The sequence below is a fragment of the Lytechinus variegatus genome, chromosome 5, assembly GCF_018143015.1.
Source record: "Lytechinus variegatus isolate NC3 chromosome 5, Lvar_3.0, whole genome shotgun sequence".
NCBI classification, from domain to species: domain Eukaryota; kingdom Metazoa; phylum Echinodermata; class Echinoidea; order Temnopleuroida; family Toxopneustidae; genus Lytechinus; species Lytechinus variegatus.
Window position 1 is genome coordinate 24,810,043 of NC_054744.1, and position 16,736 is coordinate 24,826,778.

Here is a 16,736-nt window from a genome sequence, read left to right on the forward strand (position 1 = left end):
TATTGATCAATTTTGACAAATATCACTTTAAAGCTAGGTTGTGATAGTTCAAATGCCATAAAAATCTCAAATTTCGGGCGACTTGTTGGTTATGGGGGTGGCAGGTCAAACACTGTAAAGGTGATTAATTTGTAATGCACAGACTTTCAAAATTGAAAGTTGATTTATTTTACTATACCAAAATTTCTTTTTCCTTTCAATGGTATTTTGGGCTTGGGAGGCTTGATAGAAGTTCAAAATGTAAAGCTTTTACAGTAATATTTGTTTTTGAAAACAAAAGGATTTGAAACAAATGATGAATATACAAATATGCAGTATTAAGAAATTAATGTAAAGGCATGACAGTCTATTATTTGTTTCCCCAAGTCTTTGTTCAATATTATCACACATATTGTCCTTCATGTTACTTACCAGTAGTATCTAGGAAAAAAATCATAAATCTCTCACTTTTGAATATTTCGCATTTTGGCATCTTAATGTTGCTCATGTTTTGGTAATGATCATACAGGCATGTAGAAACTTCACCAAAATGTACCCAGCATGTTACAAGCACGTACATCACATGCATGTCCGGGGTACATACACTATATGTACATGTATGTACATGCAGTGTATTTGCGAGCAATAAATGAATCCCATTGCATTAGGCTTTTATTCAGTAATAAATTATGCCATTCCACCAAATATCAATAGGACAAAGTAAAGCGACTACCCAATCTACTCACCTAGTTGGCTTTTGGTAATCATGTCTATATGTACACTGAAACATTATGGCGAATATATATATATCCAAAGTATATTAATATATTCCTGAAAGTTCCCTTAGAGATATCACTGTGACAAATTCAAGAATCCATATCAAGCAGGCAATTCCATAGTGACAAACATGAATTCCAAAGGCATGTGGTATGTGTGCATAATATGCTTCCTATGTGAAATGAGGTGGCGTTAACGAAGATTCGAGTTAGTCAAGACGCCTTTTCTGCCGGAGCACATCCATGAGCCAAGGGCAATCCACGACATGCTTTATTTGCGTACAGTAATGGAGACTCCCAAATAGACACACACGAACACTCTCTATCTCATGCTGAAGATAATAAGGAAGAGACACAGTCACACAATGCAGCAAGACCCCTTTCTTTGGAAGGTGCACACACGGACACTTGACGAAAGAAGGGGGTGAATACAGTAAGCTAAATAATGCTCCTCGCTCTCTCACTTTCTCTCTATACAGACTATCCCAATCCACAGTATACATGCCGAGGCGTACTGACGTCAGCCTACAGAGAGAAAGAGAGCACAGTCAGGCCAAGCGTGGTGATTTAATATCTTCCTTAGACAGGGACGAAAGGGGTGACACACAGCTATGTCATCCAATGGCAAAGATGAATGACTCATGCGGATGAATGTCACAGATGAATCAAGAATATTCCAAAAATACATTAAATGAGCAATAAATGCACTCTTGAGATCAGCTCACACAGGATCTCAATGAGTTTCCCCCCATCTGGTTTAATAATACGTTCCTGATACCGAACGCAGCATGAGGAGCCTGCTCTACTTTTCCCCGACCTGTTGGAATCTGCATCCAAAATTACTTCCACAAATATGAGGTTAATGAAAGACAACAAGTCCAGGCCATTTGGCGGGCTGTGATATAGGATTACCAAGAATCTACATGCCTTATAGGAAAAGACAACAAATCTATGTCACTCCTGGTTTCCCAAGCTGGCTCTGATGTCCATTAAGATACAGGGAAACTGAAAGGCCATCTGTAGCAGCAGCAAGTGTCACAAAAAGGGAAAGCTATCCTGTTAATCTCCAGGATGTCGGTACCCTCTAAAAAGCCATTTAGTCATCCACTGTTAAGATTTTATAAGATTACTGAAGGATATCAAGCTTTAGATGTTTCAGTCTTAGGGCACTCTGATGACATTATTTAATCAACTGACTACAAAGTCTAAACTGAACAGAAATACTTTCAAATATGATGAAATCCAAAGGAATATATATATCTGAATCCTGTTGCCTCATTGAATTTTAGAAAGGAGTGTGATTAGATTATTTCTTCATATTTTATTTTCTGTCGAAATGATTAAAAAAAATGAAAAAGAAGGAATGGAGGTTTTGTGTTTTTTTACCTAAATGTAATTCCAAATTGAGATGAGTAATCAAGCTTCATTCAACATGTATGTTTCAGGGGGAATGTAATTTTTAACAAGAAATTAATGTCATTTCTAATGTACATATCATTAAAAAAAATGGGCATCCAATGAATAAAGTGAATGCTCAACAGGACAGTTTGCTTCCAAATGATATTTTTCATGCCCTTGTGATTGAAATGTATTGATTAATAATGCATTGTCCTCATGATTGAACTCTATGAAATGATAAAATATGATGGACTTTCGGAACAGGTAAATCGCTATATATCTCCTGCGCCTTGGTCTAACCTTTCTTCTTAATGGGCTCGCATATTAACGACCAGCCTTGGCTTGTGTCATCAGCAAACTCAAAGTGCGTAGGCAAGTACAGTGCTTGCCGTCATTTCAGACATATCACCAAGACGACAAATCATTGGATACAGGCAGATGAACAAAATAATGACTTAGTTTTTTTCTCTCTCTCTCATGTATGAAATAACATATTTCAAGTTTTTGTCTACATGTAACAACTACAATAGCCAATTTAGAATGTATAACTTCTGTTTAGGCTGAAAATTGATGAACTGGGGTTTGATTTTTCAAAGTTACAAAAAAATAAACGAACATGATCAGCTGAACATATGGTCTAAATATCTAGAAAAAAATTACCAAATTTATTGATAGATTTATATACACTATTTGAAAGCTGCACACTCCATCTCTACCCAATGGCCAGCAATACTTTGTCTTAAATAATACAAAAGCAAAGCAAGGTGAAGTAATATGGATCATCCATAACATAATGTACTAGTCTGTAATTTGCTTGATTGTAAACATTTATATGGCAATCGCCCAAAAAAGGAAAAAACAATACTGATTGGCTAAAAATATAGAGGTCAAGGGAAAAATCATTCAAATACTCAAAAGATCCCAGGAAAATCAAAATGATGCCTGGAAAATTCCTATTAGCTGCAATAATGTTAGATATTTTCATTCATTACTGCAGTTTCTGTTTAACCATTGCAATTGCTTTTCTGCATTTTAGAATTTTCATGTAAGATAGGATGCAAAGAACACATCATAATAGGGGGGGGGGGGGTGGTACAGAGAGATGAAAGATGGGAGATATTTGTATCTAGGAATAGAAAGGTAATTTAGCAGTGATTGTGATTGCTTTCTAGGGCTACCAACCTCCTGGGGATCATTTCGTCCAATGACTTCACAGCTTTTATGATGGATGAGTAATTGCTGGTCTACTTCCCTTGAACAACATGGGTGGAAAAAGGAATTGGTGATCTACTAGTATTTCCATTTTTCTCCCAGTAGATGTATATATACTTCCATGTAGATTTATCTTTCTAGAAAATTGATTTTTGGAGAGGTCTTTTTTTGCAAGAAAATTATAAAACATGTTTGTAGATAATCACTAGAGGGTATTCATTTGTCTCGCAATCTACTATGGTCAACAAGGAAATTCGTGATCACTCTCGCAAAAAGTGTTCACTGGCTTTCTAGGAAATTTGTGATCACTCTCGCAAAAAGTGTTCACTAGCTTACAAGTTCACGAGCTTTCGAGTGCCGCTGCAACTCTTTATCAAGTGACGAAAATTGTCCGATATCGTACTCTATTTATACTAATCTCCAAGACCGTACGCACGAACGCGAGAACAATAGGTGGGCACTGATCCGTTGTGTGATTGGTCAGGAGTTATGCAAATAAGCCGGGGGTATATGCAAATACGCCGTGGGTCGGCAATATGCAAATGAGACCAAAATTGGCAGCTCGCTAGTTTCCCGTGGGCGGGGGTTGACTAGCTGAGCGGTCCCTCGATCGGGGCCGGGAACGATCGGGTCGGCGTGCACTGCCAGGTAAGGGGGTATTGTGCTGTCGGTTGGTTCGCATCCAGAAATCGGGGATGTCGATCTCGCTGTCTCTGTTGAAGTTGTTAGGACAAAGACTTATACTAATAGCCTCCTTAATCCTGCATGTATACTAATGTCTTTCTTTCGCAATGCAATGTACACCCTCCCAATCTGGGTGGTGTTGCTTCTCCAAAGCATGTTCTGCCACCGCAGATGTGTCGGTTCGCTGTAACCGAACATCGCGCTTGTGTTCAGAAATGCGTTCAACTATCGGTCGGGCTGTCTCTCCGATGTAAGACCTGTCACATCCCTGGCAAGGAATGTTGTATACTACAGCATCACGTCTGTGATCAGGGATAGGGTCTTTGGGGCGTACAAGCTGTTTGCGTAAGGTGGTGTCCGAACGGAAAACCGTTCGGATACGGTGACCTTCTAATCGGCATTTAATTTGTTGTGAAAGGCCATCTATGTATGGCAAGACTGTACAAGTCTTGAAAACCTTCTAATCCCTTGGTGGTTGTTTTTATTGAAAGTGTTCTTGATAAAACGGCGTGGGTAGCCGTTGCTGTATATAAGGCGCCACGTATGTGTGCTCTTTCTTTCGGGAGATCACAGACGTGATGGCGTAGTATACAACATTCCTTGCCAGGGATGTGACGGGTCTTACATCAGAGAGACAGCCCGACCGATAATTGAACGCATTTCTGAACACAAGCGCGATGTTCGGTTACAGCGAACCGACACATCCGCGGTGGCAGAACATGCTTGGGAGAAGCAACACCACCCAGATTGGGAGGGTGTACATTGCATTGCCAAAGAAAGACATTGGTATACACGCAGGATTAAGGAGGCTATTAGTATGATGATACGTCTTTGTCCTAACAACTTCAACAGAGACAGCGGGATCGACATCCCCGATTACTGGATGCGAACCATCCGACAGCACAATAAAAAAGAAAAGGAAAGGGAAAAGTGTGAAATATATTGTCAAAATAAAACTAAAACTTTTTTTCTATTACAAAATGTCAACAATTTTACTTGCTCACGATTATCATCATTAGAAATTTTGCCCCATATACCATGTATGGTCCGCTTAAACTGATATATGAAAACAATGGCAAAATATACACATATAAACATACAGGTATTATCAGTGCACCATTTAAGAGGCTAGATTTGCCAAACAGTAATACCTCGCAGCATGAACTTCTAAAGCATGTTGTCAATGCACCTGTATTCGCATTATCCATTTTTTTTCCTTACAGTGCTTTACCGGCTAAATCAACGCAGCACATATCTGGATTGCCTGATCAATAAAGTACTTGTCTTGTCTGCACTGCATGCATTTTCTAGGCACAGATCTGAATAATTCACAATTGCACAGTGGCCGATTCTCAACGTCTGGAGTCTCTGGACATTATCAAGTTCACTTTGTATCTTGTTTCATTCACATGAGAGTTTGTTCATCCATGTACGGGAGCATTTTATACCACTTTCAGAGACACACTGATCCAGACCAGTCTCAGGCTAAGTCCTAAAATGTCGAGTTTATGAATGGTGTGGGGCCCAGGCTATACACTGCTTTTATCAGCACCAGAACAGTGCCAGACCCACTGTGCCCTAGTTTTTTAATGGGTGATCATAAAAGTAATGTTGGCTCTGCTATAGCGTGGACTATTATTTAGTGTGGGCCTGGCGCAGAGCAAAAGTTACTTAAAATGGTATTACATGTAATGCGTTAGGAGTAAGGACTCGAGGCTGTCACACTAATGCCCATAAAAGTACACTCTAAATTCTCAATTTAGGACAGAAAAGGTGGAAAAGAGTGAAAATTGGCCAAAAGTGCTTTCCACCTTTTAAAAAAAAATGATGCCCCTCCTTGGCCTTAAAGAGTAATTTAACATTTCAAGTTTCAACCCTCTATAGAACGTACCATTCTAAAGGTCAATATATCATATGATGCTGTTATAGACAGACTTTGCAAAGTCACATTTTTCTTGATATGAACAGTAGACAGAAAATCACCATCTGTCATGATCTACATACATAAAGCCTGTTAAAGAAATGTTTTTTTATATATAAAAATGTATGGATTTGTTTCTCAGGCTTTAGAGTATGTGACAGGGCCTCAAAAGAAGAGGGATATTGAGATGAAAAAGTTTATATGCAGTGCATGGATGAAAGATTATGTCTAGTCTGTATACATGTAGGTGTGTCCACAATAGAGGAGTGTATCGTGCTTCAAGCTCATATATAAGATAACATTCTGACTTTTTAAAGTGCTGACATCTTTTACGATTTAGTAGTAAACTTCATATTGTCACACTAGTTTAGTATTTAAGAAAAAAGGAGACAGAAACGCACAAAATGTTTGTAAATCATTGATGATAGCCCTGTGCTTTTAATAATAGATATAAATTCAATATCTATTCATGAAAAAAAGGAAAGGTTTTGAGATATATAAGGAGATGATTGTGTTAAAAGTGATTTAAGCAGGCCATGGGCCAGTCATTTTTCCTGAATTATAATGCCATGGAATATGGTACTTTATTAAAAAAAGGTAAACTGGCTCAGTGGATAAAACATCTACCTGGCAAAGTTAAGAGCACAAGATAGAGGGTTGTATTTGGCTACTTGAAGAGTGGTAGTGCAGATGGCTGTGATACCCACACAAATCCTTACCGTCAGTTGATGCGTATGTTAGCAAAGGGGTACATGAAGGTAAGTGTGCCCTGTGGGAAGGGGGGAGTTTGGGGTACGACACAGAACATATTGTAAACAAGGAGATAAGCTGCTCTAAATGCTGATAGAGGATGAAAGAAACTGAATCTGGGTAGCTCTAAAAACTGAAAATTCTATGGAGAGCAACAAGGGTTTGAGGTTTGGGCTGGGAGTAATGGCCTTCTGCCTCTCAAAGCAAATTATGTGACCATGACAGAAAGAAACAATCAGGAATTTCTGTTCTGAACAATTGCATTGCTATTTTGTCCTAAAGGTACATGTATCTATTAGATACATAATTTTCAGTCTTGTTTGGGCTTACATTATGTGAGGTGTCTCATTATTCCTTTAAATGTTCACAGCGAGGCTGATTACTTGTATTTTTTTCTACAGAGAAATTATACTACCCCGGACATGAATTCTTATAAATATAATAATAATCTATTTCGAGGCGCATTGTTATTACTATTATTACCCCTGCATTAGCCCAAGCAGCATTTCGGCGCTCGTGCATTCATGGATTTAATCCTGCCAGGTACCCATTCACCTCACCTGGGTAGCATGCAGCACAGTGTAGATAAATTTCTTGCTGAAAGAATACATGCCATGAAGATATAGCCAAGCGAAATGACTCTAGAGCAAGAAGTTTCTAACTTGCCTCTTTCTGTAGCATAAGCATCCTTCTATCTCATTATGTAACCACATGATTTTTTTTTCTGTCAGACTGTTGAAATGACCAAAATCTACAGATTAAGTCTTGCATCTTTTTCTACACAATAAAACCTTGCCCTTCAATCAAATGCAGACATGTACTGTACATGTATGCAACCATGTGAAGAGGCTGTTCACAATAAATTATGCTCTCAGCTTGGGACAAACAAAAATGCTTCTAATTTAAGTGGGAGAAATCTTCTGAAGCAAAAACATCCAGAGTACTTGTTTTCTAATATGCGCATGTGCATGTAATACCATATGGAATCCTCCAAGACACTCAATGGATGTAACATTATCTCTTCCAGACATCCACAATTGTTTTCTTGAAAAAAATCTAATCAATGACAACAATGGAGTTTTAAAAGTGGGCAAAAGAAGCCAATATACAATTATCAGGCATTGTTAAATTCTAAATGCTGCTCACTGGTCATTTCTATGGGATTTTATAAGCCTCTTGGTTTGAACAAAAACAATTTTCAAATAATAATCATTATGAAATCCTTTAGCAGGAATATTGGAAATGTGAATAAAGGTTCAACTGTTGATGAAAATGTGGTATTATAAAGCTCCATAATCTTGAACATAACGCTTCCTTATACTTATTTCTCATTGATTGACTCTGGCTGATCAACTTTTCTTTTATTCAGCGGGAAGCAGTTCCATGTTGTTTGAAAATTCAAATCCTATATTTTTCTTGAAATAAACTACCATGGCTTGCAGAATAATAATTTAACATCTTAAGAGCCAGAAAAAAAAAATTAATCACAAGGCAAGTGTCTCCATGCTAAAGTCAAAATAGTCCTTTTTAGCATCAGCCTCAAAATTTCAGAGTAATACTATATGTCTAGTAATTCAGTTAATATATTTCAGGAATGTAAAGTGTTACCTGGGTATTTGATCTTCCATACAGAATTCTCTTGTCAATGATGAATTTATCATGAGAAATTGTAAGACCTCCTATTTGTCCTCTATTAACCCAGTTACAAATGTATTACACACAAACACGTCAAAATGGAAGTCCCGTACCAAAGCTAATCTAATGTCTGACATTTTAACCAACCAATTACCATAGGAAATTAAGCATGAAGGCTGAATAATTGATGCTTTGCATGGGCCCCTGGTAGCTGCCCAGCTCTATAGCTTTACACACGCTGGGGTTGCATGGTTCAATTTCTGGAGCTGACTGTAATGTGCTGACAAGAAAAATGAGTTCATATCTTCAGATGATGTATAGTTTGTTTGGAGAGAGAAGTCAACTATTGTTGAGAACAAAATATGACTCCACACCTGTTAAAGGTCATCTGTTATTTGGTCTCATTCCACAGCCAGTTCTGATATTATCCTTTTAGGATATTCCCATTTGTTTTTATTACATATACACTCAAAATGATTGGTCAAGTGTCCAATGTGTCTTCTAAAAAATAACAACACTCTACATGTGTATGTAGTTATATCAACTCAACATTTAGAATTCAATTGTGCTCACTTTTCTGATGTGCGACAGTGATAAAAACAAATATTTTCATCATATATGCTCATCTATGGCATAAAGATACAATACCCCAAAATACCACAGCCAATAAATGGGTTAACAACAAATGAGGGTGTTGGGCAAAATTTTTAAAAAGAGCAAAAAATATTTCCTTTTGGAATGATTGATTTTGACAAAACATTCAGAAAATAATGATGTTTACCTATTGTTCTTTCCTTTTCTCCATCTCTTTATTTTTTTCTTAGTCATGAAAATAAGGGGAAGGTCAAGTGCCCAAAGCCTCCCCCTCCCTATTCTATGCATGCCAATAGATATCAGCCTCTGCTTATTTGTACAACTGGTCTGCAATGTTTGGTAAGGAAGGGCCAACTTTCACTTGGTGCTGCCACTTTTGTGCAAATATGAACTGACCAAGGCATATTATTCAAACGTATTCAACTTACAAATACAGATTGACATCTATGGTATTTATTTCAATAATCTAGATTTTTATTTATTTCAGTCTACAGTTGCATTCCTTAAAGGCAAGAAAATAAAATTACATATTTTGCATATTCAAATATATTTGCATATTGCGAGGTCTACATCAGTCTGGAATTTAAAAAAGAAATTAACATAAAATAAAGACAAATCAAAGGAGGTTTGGGTGTTCCTTAATGATTGTACTGTACCCTGGAAAGATTCAATTTTTATAAACAACTGTATCAAAATAAAGCCTTAATGTTCCCGTTTTCATCTCGTTTTTGTAGTGTCCATTGATGAAGATAAATTTTTGAAATGTATCATTTGATTTTCTAATAACAGTCAGGTTAGAATAAGAGCAGACATTGCAACACAACATGAATATAAACAGCACACATCACAAATTCATGATAATAGATGTGTGTACTTTAGGCCTCAGGCGTATACTGTGAATCAGTCAGAGTTGACTTTCATCTTCAGCCTTCCACATCACCACCCCAAAGATATGTGGACACCTGAAATTTGAATGCATCTCCCTTTCCAGGTTCAAAATCATGCACCAGGAAGATCATGGTGAAGTGGTATAGACTCTCTTGTAATCAAAAGGTTGTGTGTTCAAATACAGCGCTTGTAGAAATGCAAAAGAAGAAAGATGGTTTAATTGTGCCATGCAAAGGAACAAGATGAGATAAAATGCAAAATATTTCTTTAAAATGTATCTACATGTACATGAAGCAAAAACAAAGAATTCACAGCAAAGGTAATTTATTTGAAAGATTGTCATAAACAGCATCCATCCATCAATATAAAATGATCCTTCATATATTCTGAGATTGTATGCATAGCTGCATACCTTGTAGTTTTTTCTTTCTTTTAATTTTTCATATTTTCCTTTTGTGTTATTTTTGTATTCTCTATGATGTTTTCATAAGTGTCTGCATTAGGTAATTTTCTTCTGCTTTAAAAAAGACAGACTCAGAAAAAAAAGTCATTTTCATGCTGTCTGCTTTTGATAATTGGTCTTTGATTTCATTTGGCCAGACAGCCACACAAACAAAACCACCTGCTTCAAAACTCACTTTAAACCCTTCAAATCTCCAGAGGGGGGTGGTCAACCCTACAAGCATATCTGCAGTACGGATCATGTGTTTTTCTTTATTTCCAAAGGAGAGACCATCAATTGGAGACTTTCTGCATTGTTCCTATAGATCGCTGTCTCGGTAATTAATACAGGTACATCTATCAGAAACATGACCTGCTGCAGAGTAGCTTCTGATCATATTTCATGATGCATCTTATTAGTGATTTTTCACTGACAAATTTGCTCTGAGCCAATCAGATGCAAGGATTTCAGAAGGTTATAACAAATAGCCAGTGAAAATCAATGACTATTTCTTTTAATGAAACAGAGGGTCGTGGGTTCAAATCCCAGCCATGGCGTAATTTCCTTCAGCAAGAAATTTATCCACACTGTGCTGCACTCAATCCAGGTGAGGTGAATGGGTACCCGGTAGGAAGAAATTCCTTGAATGCTTTGAGCATCTAGGCAGCCCAGCTAAAGCCGGGGTAATAATAATAGCAGGGCCTGCTGGGAGAACAGTTTTCGGAACTGAAGCGGCTTCCCTGGGTAAATATACCTATATTATTACCCTGTGAGAACTCCTTTTCCAAGATTGCCTTATTCCAGAATTTAAAAAAAAAGCTGAATTAAAAATGTAAACACAAAACACAGATTAACATTTGCAGAATGCATCATACACATAAGCATTTTTTTTATATCAAAGTTGGAATACCCTCATATCTAGCCCAGGAAATATACATGTAGGTCAACTTGGAGTGTTCTGCTATGCTTGTCCAAATAGGAAGATGGCCACAAGATTGACATAGAATGTCTAATGGCAGTGGTTCTGCAGAATTGCCTTTAAAATTTCCCCTTTTCAGCCTCTCAGTAAAGTGTATTTTTAAAAACATTATGACTGACAAAAACTCCTGAACAAATAACAGAAATCTTTCTAAGGTGTATGTACATGTACCTGTAATAAAGTATTGAATGAATGCAGCCAGAAAATGTGCATAAATGTACATGTACATGTATTTGGGATGTGAAATCAAACTTGTTTTTATTCATCAACCCAAAGCAATAAAGTTGCCCTTTAAGCAAATCCTCAGCAAGCACCTCTATCCCTTCCAAACACACTCTTATGTGACTCCTAGGCTATTTGGGGTCTCTCCTTCCACTTATCTACATGTTCATGTAGCCGTTCATTCAGACTTTCAAAATCTATGGCTACAGGAGTACAGCATCAGCTGTACAATTGAAATTGAAATTGAAATTGAAATTGAAATGGTTTATTCAGAAATCTTCATAGCAGCCAAAGGCTGAATTGCGAAATTCTGTACAAGGTAAAATACAAAATATATACAATAACAATTGCTATAACAAAATGACATATAAAAGTAATGAAATAAATAAATGTTATATGTTGTAAATTAAGAAAGGAGAAGATTAGAATAATTTTATACATGGGATAACAGTAATATTGGATAGTTGTAACCACAATATGATTCTGTGGGGATAAAGTCAGTCATTCATAAGCTTGCATGAATAAAATAAGAAACAAATTATAAACAAATGATATTTCTTTAAAGAATTGAATATGAAATGTAACTGAGCCGGAATAAGGGGGAAAATGAAAAAAATGTTGATGAGGTTGGTAAAACTGATTAAAGGACTTCTGTCAATGAGTTAAGTAGTATTCACTTGGCTTACACCATGTACACGGAAATAAGAGATATCATAAATCTAATGATTGATTAAATATTTTCTCGCTGTATATGTATAAAACTGGAATTAGCATACTAAACAATTATACCAAGATGGGATAAAACAACAATGCCCATTGAAAACAAGCAATGCTAGATGTGGTAAAAGTAATATTAAGTACATCATCAAAATAAGTACTGAATTTCATCTGGTCTGAAATGTCAATGGGAAATATTTTATTGTCCACTTTATTCTTCCATCTATTATCTTTTGATAGTGAATCTCCAATTTGAAATATTGACTTTTCTGTTCAGATAAAAATCAGGAATTATGTTTCAACATGGTGAAAAGTGAAAATGAATATATTATGTGTTCCTTATCACCTGTAATGTGCATGCCCCTACATACAATGCTTCCAACTTGGGCAAATATGTGTCATTGTCTGATATTAGTCATCACTGAATACCCCCCCCAGAAGCGTACCTAGGATTTTCCACGGGGGGGGGGCAAAATCATCCGCAAAAAATTGACCAAAAAAAGGTCTTCAACCACAAGAAAAGAATTTCGTGCCAGAAAAAAATTGACAAAAGAAGAATGGGAAAGGATATGAAAGGGGAATAGGTAAAATATGATATCATTTTCTTTCTGAACAGAATGCTAAAATTATCACAAAATAAGATTTTTTAGACAATAACTTTAACATTTCCCTTGCTTGCTTTGCTCAGTCAATGTCAATCACAGCTTTCAATCTTTATGCCTCTATGAAACGGAACTATAAGGTAAAGGATTGATTTCTAGTCTCTTGACAAAAGAAAAATAAGTATTACCAACCTGGGTCCCGTAACACAAAACATCCCGGCCGACTATACGAATGACTTCCACCACTGATTATACATTGTGGTCAATACAGACAATCAAAAATATTGTCATACGATCAATTGTTGCCCCGTGGTACTGAGCCCAGGAGAGCATGCTACGGCTGAATGAAATACATCACCGTGTGGCTCTCAAATCAAAATATCCTCGCTTTCATGCACACGTCCAGACCAGAGTTGGAGCATAATCCGCTGGTTCCATGCATGTGTGGATGTTATTACTGGGAATTTTGCTCTAATGAAATCTTGAATAAGGAAACATCCGTTGTATTATGGTTTCCAAGAGAGATCATGCGTTCAATTAGCATCACCTTGATATTACCAGGAATGGTAGTGACCATGCTTGCAGCGAGCATGAATAGGGTCAGCGAGGATATATTTTTTCCTATAAAAAGGTACCTGAGACTTGGGAGATATATTCCCTATAGATGTTCCTCATAATGACCTACAGTCCGACTCTCCATGCAAATGAAATTAACAATACTTTTTCACTACTATTATTCAGAGGTGTTTTTAATAACTTTGATGGGCTATTTCTGTTATGACATTTTGAAATGAAAGCAATTCAGTTTTCAAGCAAATACTGTAGGCACGCAGATGTAATTGGATTACAATTTTTTATTACTGCATCTATGGTAACTATTACAGAGCCCTAGTAGACTGTCACATTGCAGTTCTACAGTACAGTACAACAATGGCATGAAATGACAACACAGATGAAAAAAAAATTACAGCATGTACAGTACACAGGAATATTTTTATACTGAGGTACATGTACCTTTTTGTATTCGCCCAAGAAACACTGAACATACAAAACATGTATAAAGCAATGCTTTTTACAGATAAGCGCTGGTCATGGGAGTAATAGTGAAAGAAACTGTCAGAGAAATTGTTTAAAATGAAATAAGAATGGATATTGATGTATTAGATTTTGGAATGATCATCAGAAATGAACTAATTTTGCTGAGTCTGGTGCATTGCAATCATAAATGCATGCACATGTACCTGTACATGTAATGCACATTTATGTACATGTACGTTGTCATGTATGGGACTGCACACATTCACTCAGCTCCAGGGGTGGAGCCATATTATTGCTTACAAACCAAGAAAATTACCTGAAAACATGCAATTATTATAATCACCTTTCCCAAAATGCACAACTGTAAAGCGAACATTGTCAATATGAAACATACATGTACATGGCTTGATAAATCCTGGTACAAGTAGTCTGTAATTAACAAACATTCTTGCAGTGTTTGAGATGTGGGACAAATTTCTGCTGGCGAATTCCCAGAAGTGATTACAGAAAAAAAAATATGAAAATCAAAATAAGCCTTACAATTTCCTACAGTACAGAATCTTGCAAGGTTCCTGATCGATCATTGTATGTTAATTCAGTCTGATAGATTGGACTTTAATGGAGAGCATTTTCATGAAATTATAATCATGAAAAAAAAATTTCTCTATTACAGAAAACAAGTGTCAGTATTGGCTGCTGGCGTTTGTGCATGCAGACAACAATGCCACACTGTAGGCACTGTCTGTATACTGTTCCTTTTCTTCATAAATGCACATGATGGTTGCATTCTACAGTGCGTCCCACAAAAAAATGAAAACGAGATTTAGCAATGATTTATCATAACTTAATCATAAGTACAATAGACAAATGACCTACCAACGTAAAGCTTAGAATCCCCCCTTTCATCTGATACTACTTAGATTATTCCTCATTCACGCATGAGTGTGCAAAACAATCCAAAGAAAGGATGCCAAAAACTCATTTGGCGGGGGGTATCTGAATTTCAAAAAGAAAGTCACATGACTAAAAACGTTCATATCTGCTCTTTTATTTGATACCTTAATCACTGAAATGGTCAAGAAGTAAAAAAGTTATGATCCTCAAAACAATGCTTGTATTTCCATAATTTCATTAAATAAACGTGTTTTCACCGGTTTCCCACAAAAGATATCGCAGGGTAACAAAAGACCTAATGCATGGCTGATCGTCAACAAAACAGAGTGTTGAGTGAGTTAGAACGCTAGCCTGTAAAACCTCTTCATTTTATGAAATTATTGAAATTCAAGCCTTGTTTCAAATAACCAGAAATTTCTTATTTCTTGACCATTTTCTGTAATTGAGGTATCAAATTAAAGAGCAGATATTGAACTTTTTAAAAATCTGGTTTTCTTTTTGAAACCCAGATACAGCCTGCCAAGTGACTTTTTGGTATCCCCTCTTCAAATTGTTTTTGCTCACTCATGCGTGAATGAGAAATACATGTAATGTAATTTCAGAAGACAGAGGAGGTTCTAAGCTTTACAGTGGAAAGTCATTTGTCTATTGTATTTGTGAATAAGTTGTGATAAATCGATAAATCTCGGTTTCGTTTTATGTGGGAAGCACTGTATATTACACTCAGTGGATAGATTTTTTTAATATACCAAATAGCATTTTTGGTCATTGTAGAAAAGATCTCAACTTTTTTAACAGTATTAGTTATTGGCACTTTGACACCCATCCAAAATTTCTCGTTCTTTCTTTTCCTGTGCGCCTTGGAATAGAATATTTCTACATGTAGATAGATGGCGCTATATAAATGCCTAGTATCATTATTTATTATCATTAACTAGTTCTGCACAGTCCAATGTAAAAATCTGCTACACATAGTACAGGAGCCTTTAAAAAGTGTGGAGTAAATTGTGGTGTCATACCAGGGAAATGATTCCCAGATTGCCAGACCTTAAAAGACTTTGGGGAAATTTTCAACAGCATACAGTACATGTAGCATCATCACAAATCAAATGTTCAGATTGTTCATAAGTCTACGAGACTATAAGAAACTCCTTTAAAAAGGGAAGACTGCAACCTTTGTATGACCACACAACCTAATATTCGGCCAGCTCATATTCTCTATTGTTATTAATATGTTCTCGAGCAAATGTCAAGTGTTTGCACTGAGGCCTATGAAGTCATCAGTACACACTAGAACCTTGGTGTTATTACCTTTCAAAAGGGATGCTCAAGATACAGAAGCATAAACCCTTTTAGATGATTCCCTATTAAAGGTAAAGTCAATTCTAAAGTGAGATAAGACCAATTTCCTGATGATTTCATTGGTCATTTATTAGCTATTCGGTACATTTTCAGCTGCAAGTGAATATCCCCCCCCCCCACAGCTGAATTGTGTGACCTTCCCCTCCATACAGAGTTATTTCATATCTTCTGAAGATTACAATGAATTGGGATAGATACTTTTTAGAGCAAGAAGGGCATTATTTATCCTTATAGGTGTTGAATTAACAACTGTATTCTCTTTGGGAGCAGGAAGGGCACTATGGAATACGCATTCAACATCCTTCTGATCAAAATAGAAATCGGTCTAATGCCAATTGGTTTAATTACCAACTCGTCTACATGTATCATTTGGCATATCATCAGATTCAGCATTTAAACACTCCACATGGTCTAATTTCTATTTCGTCCACTCACTATTTTGTCTAATAACCAGCTGGTCCAACAGCCATTTGGTCCATAAACCATTTTGCCTAATCGGATAAGTGTTAATTGGGCAAAATGAATGGAAAAATGGGTATAAGACCAACTGGTTATTGAACGAAATGGTCATAGACGAACTGGTTGAAGTGGTTCACTGGTTGAAGTGATTATTGGACCAAATAGTTGTTTAGACGAAGTGTTG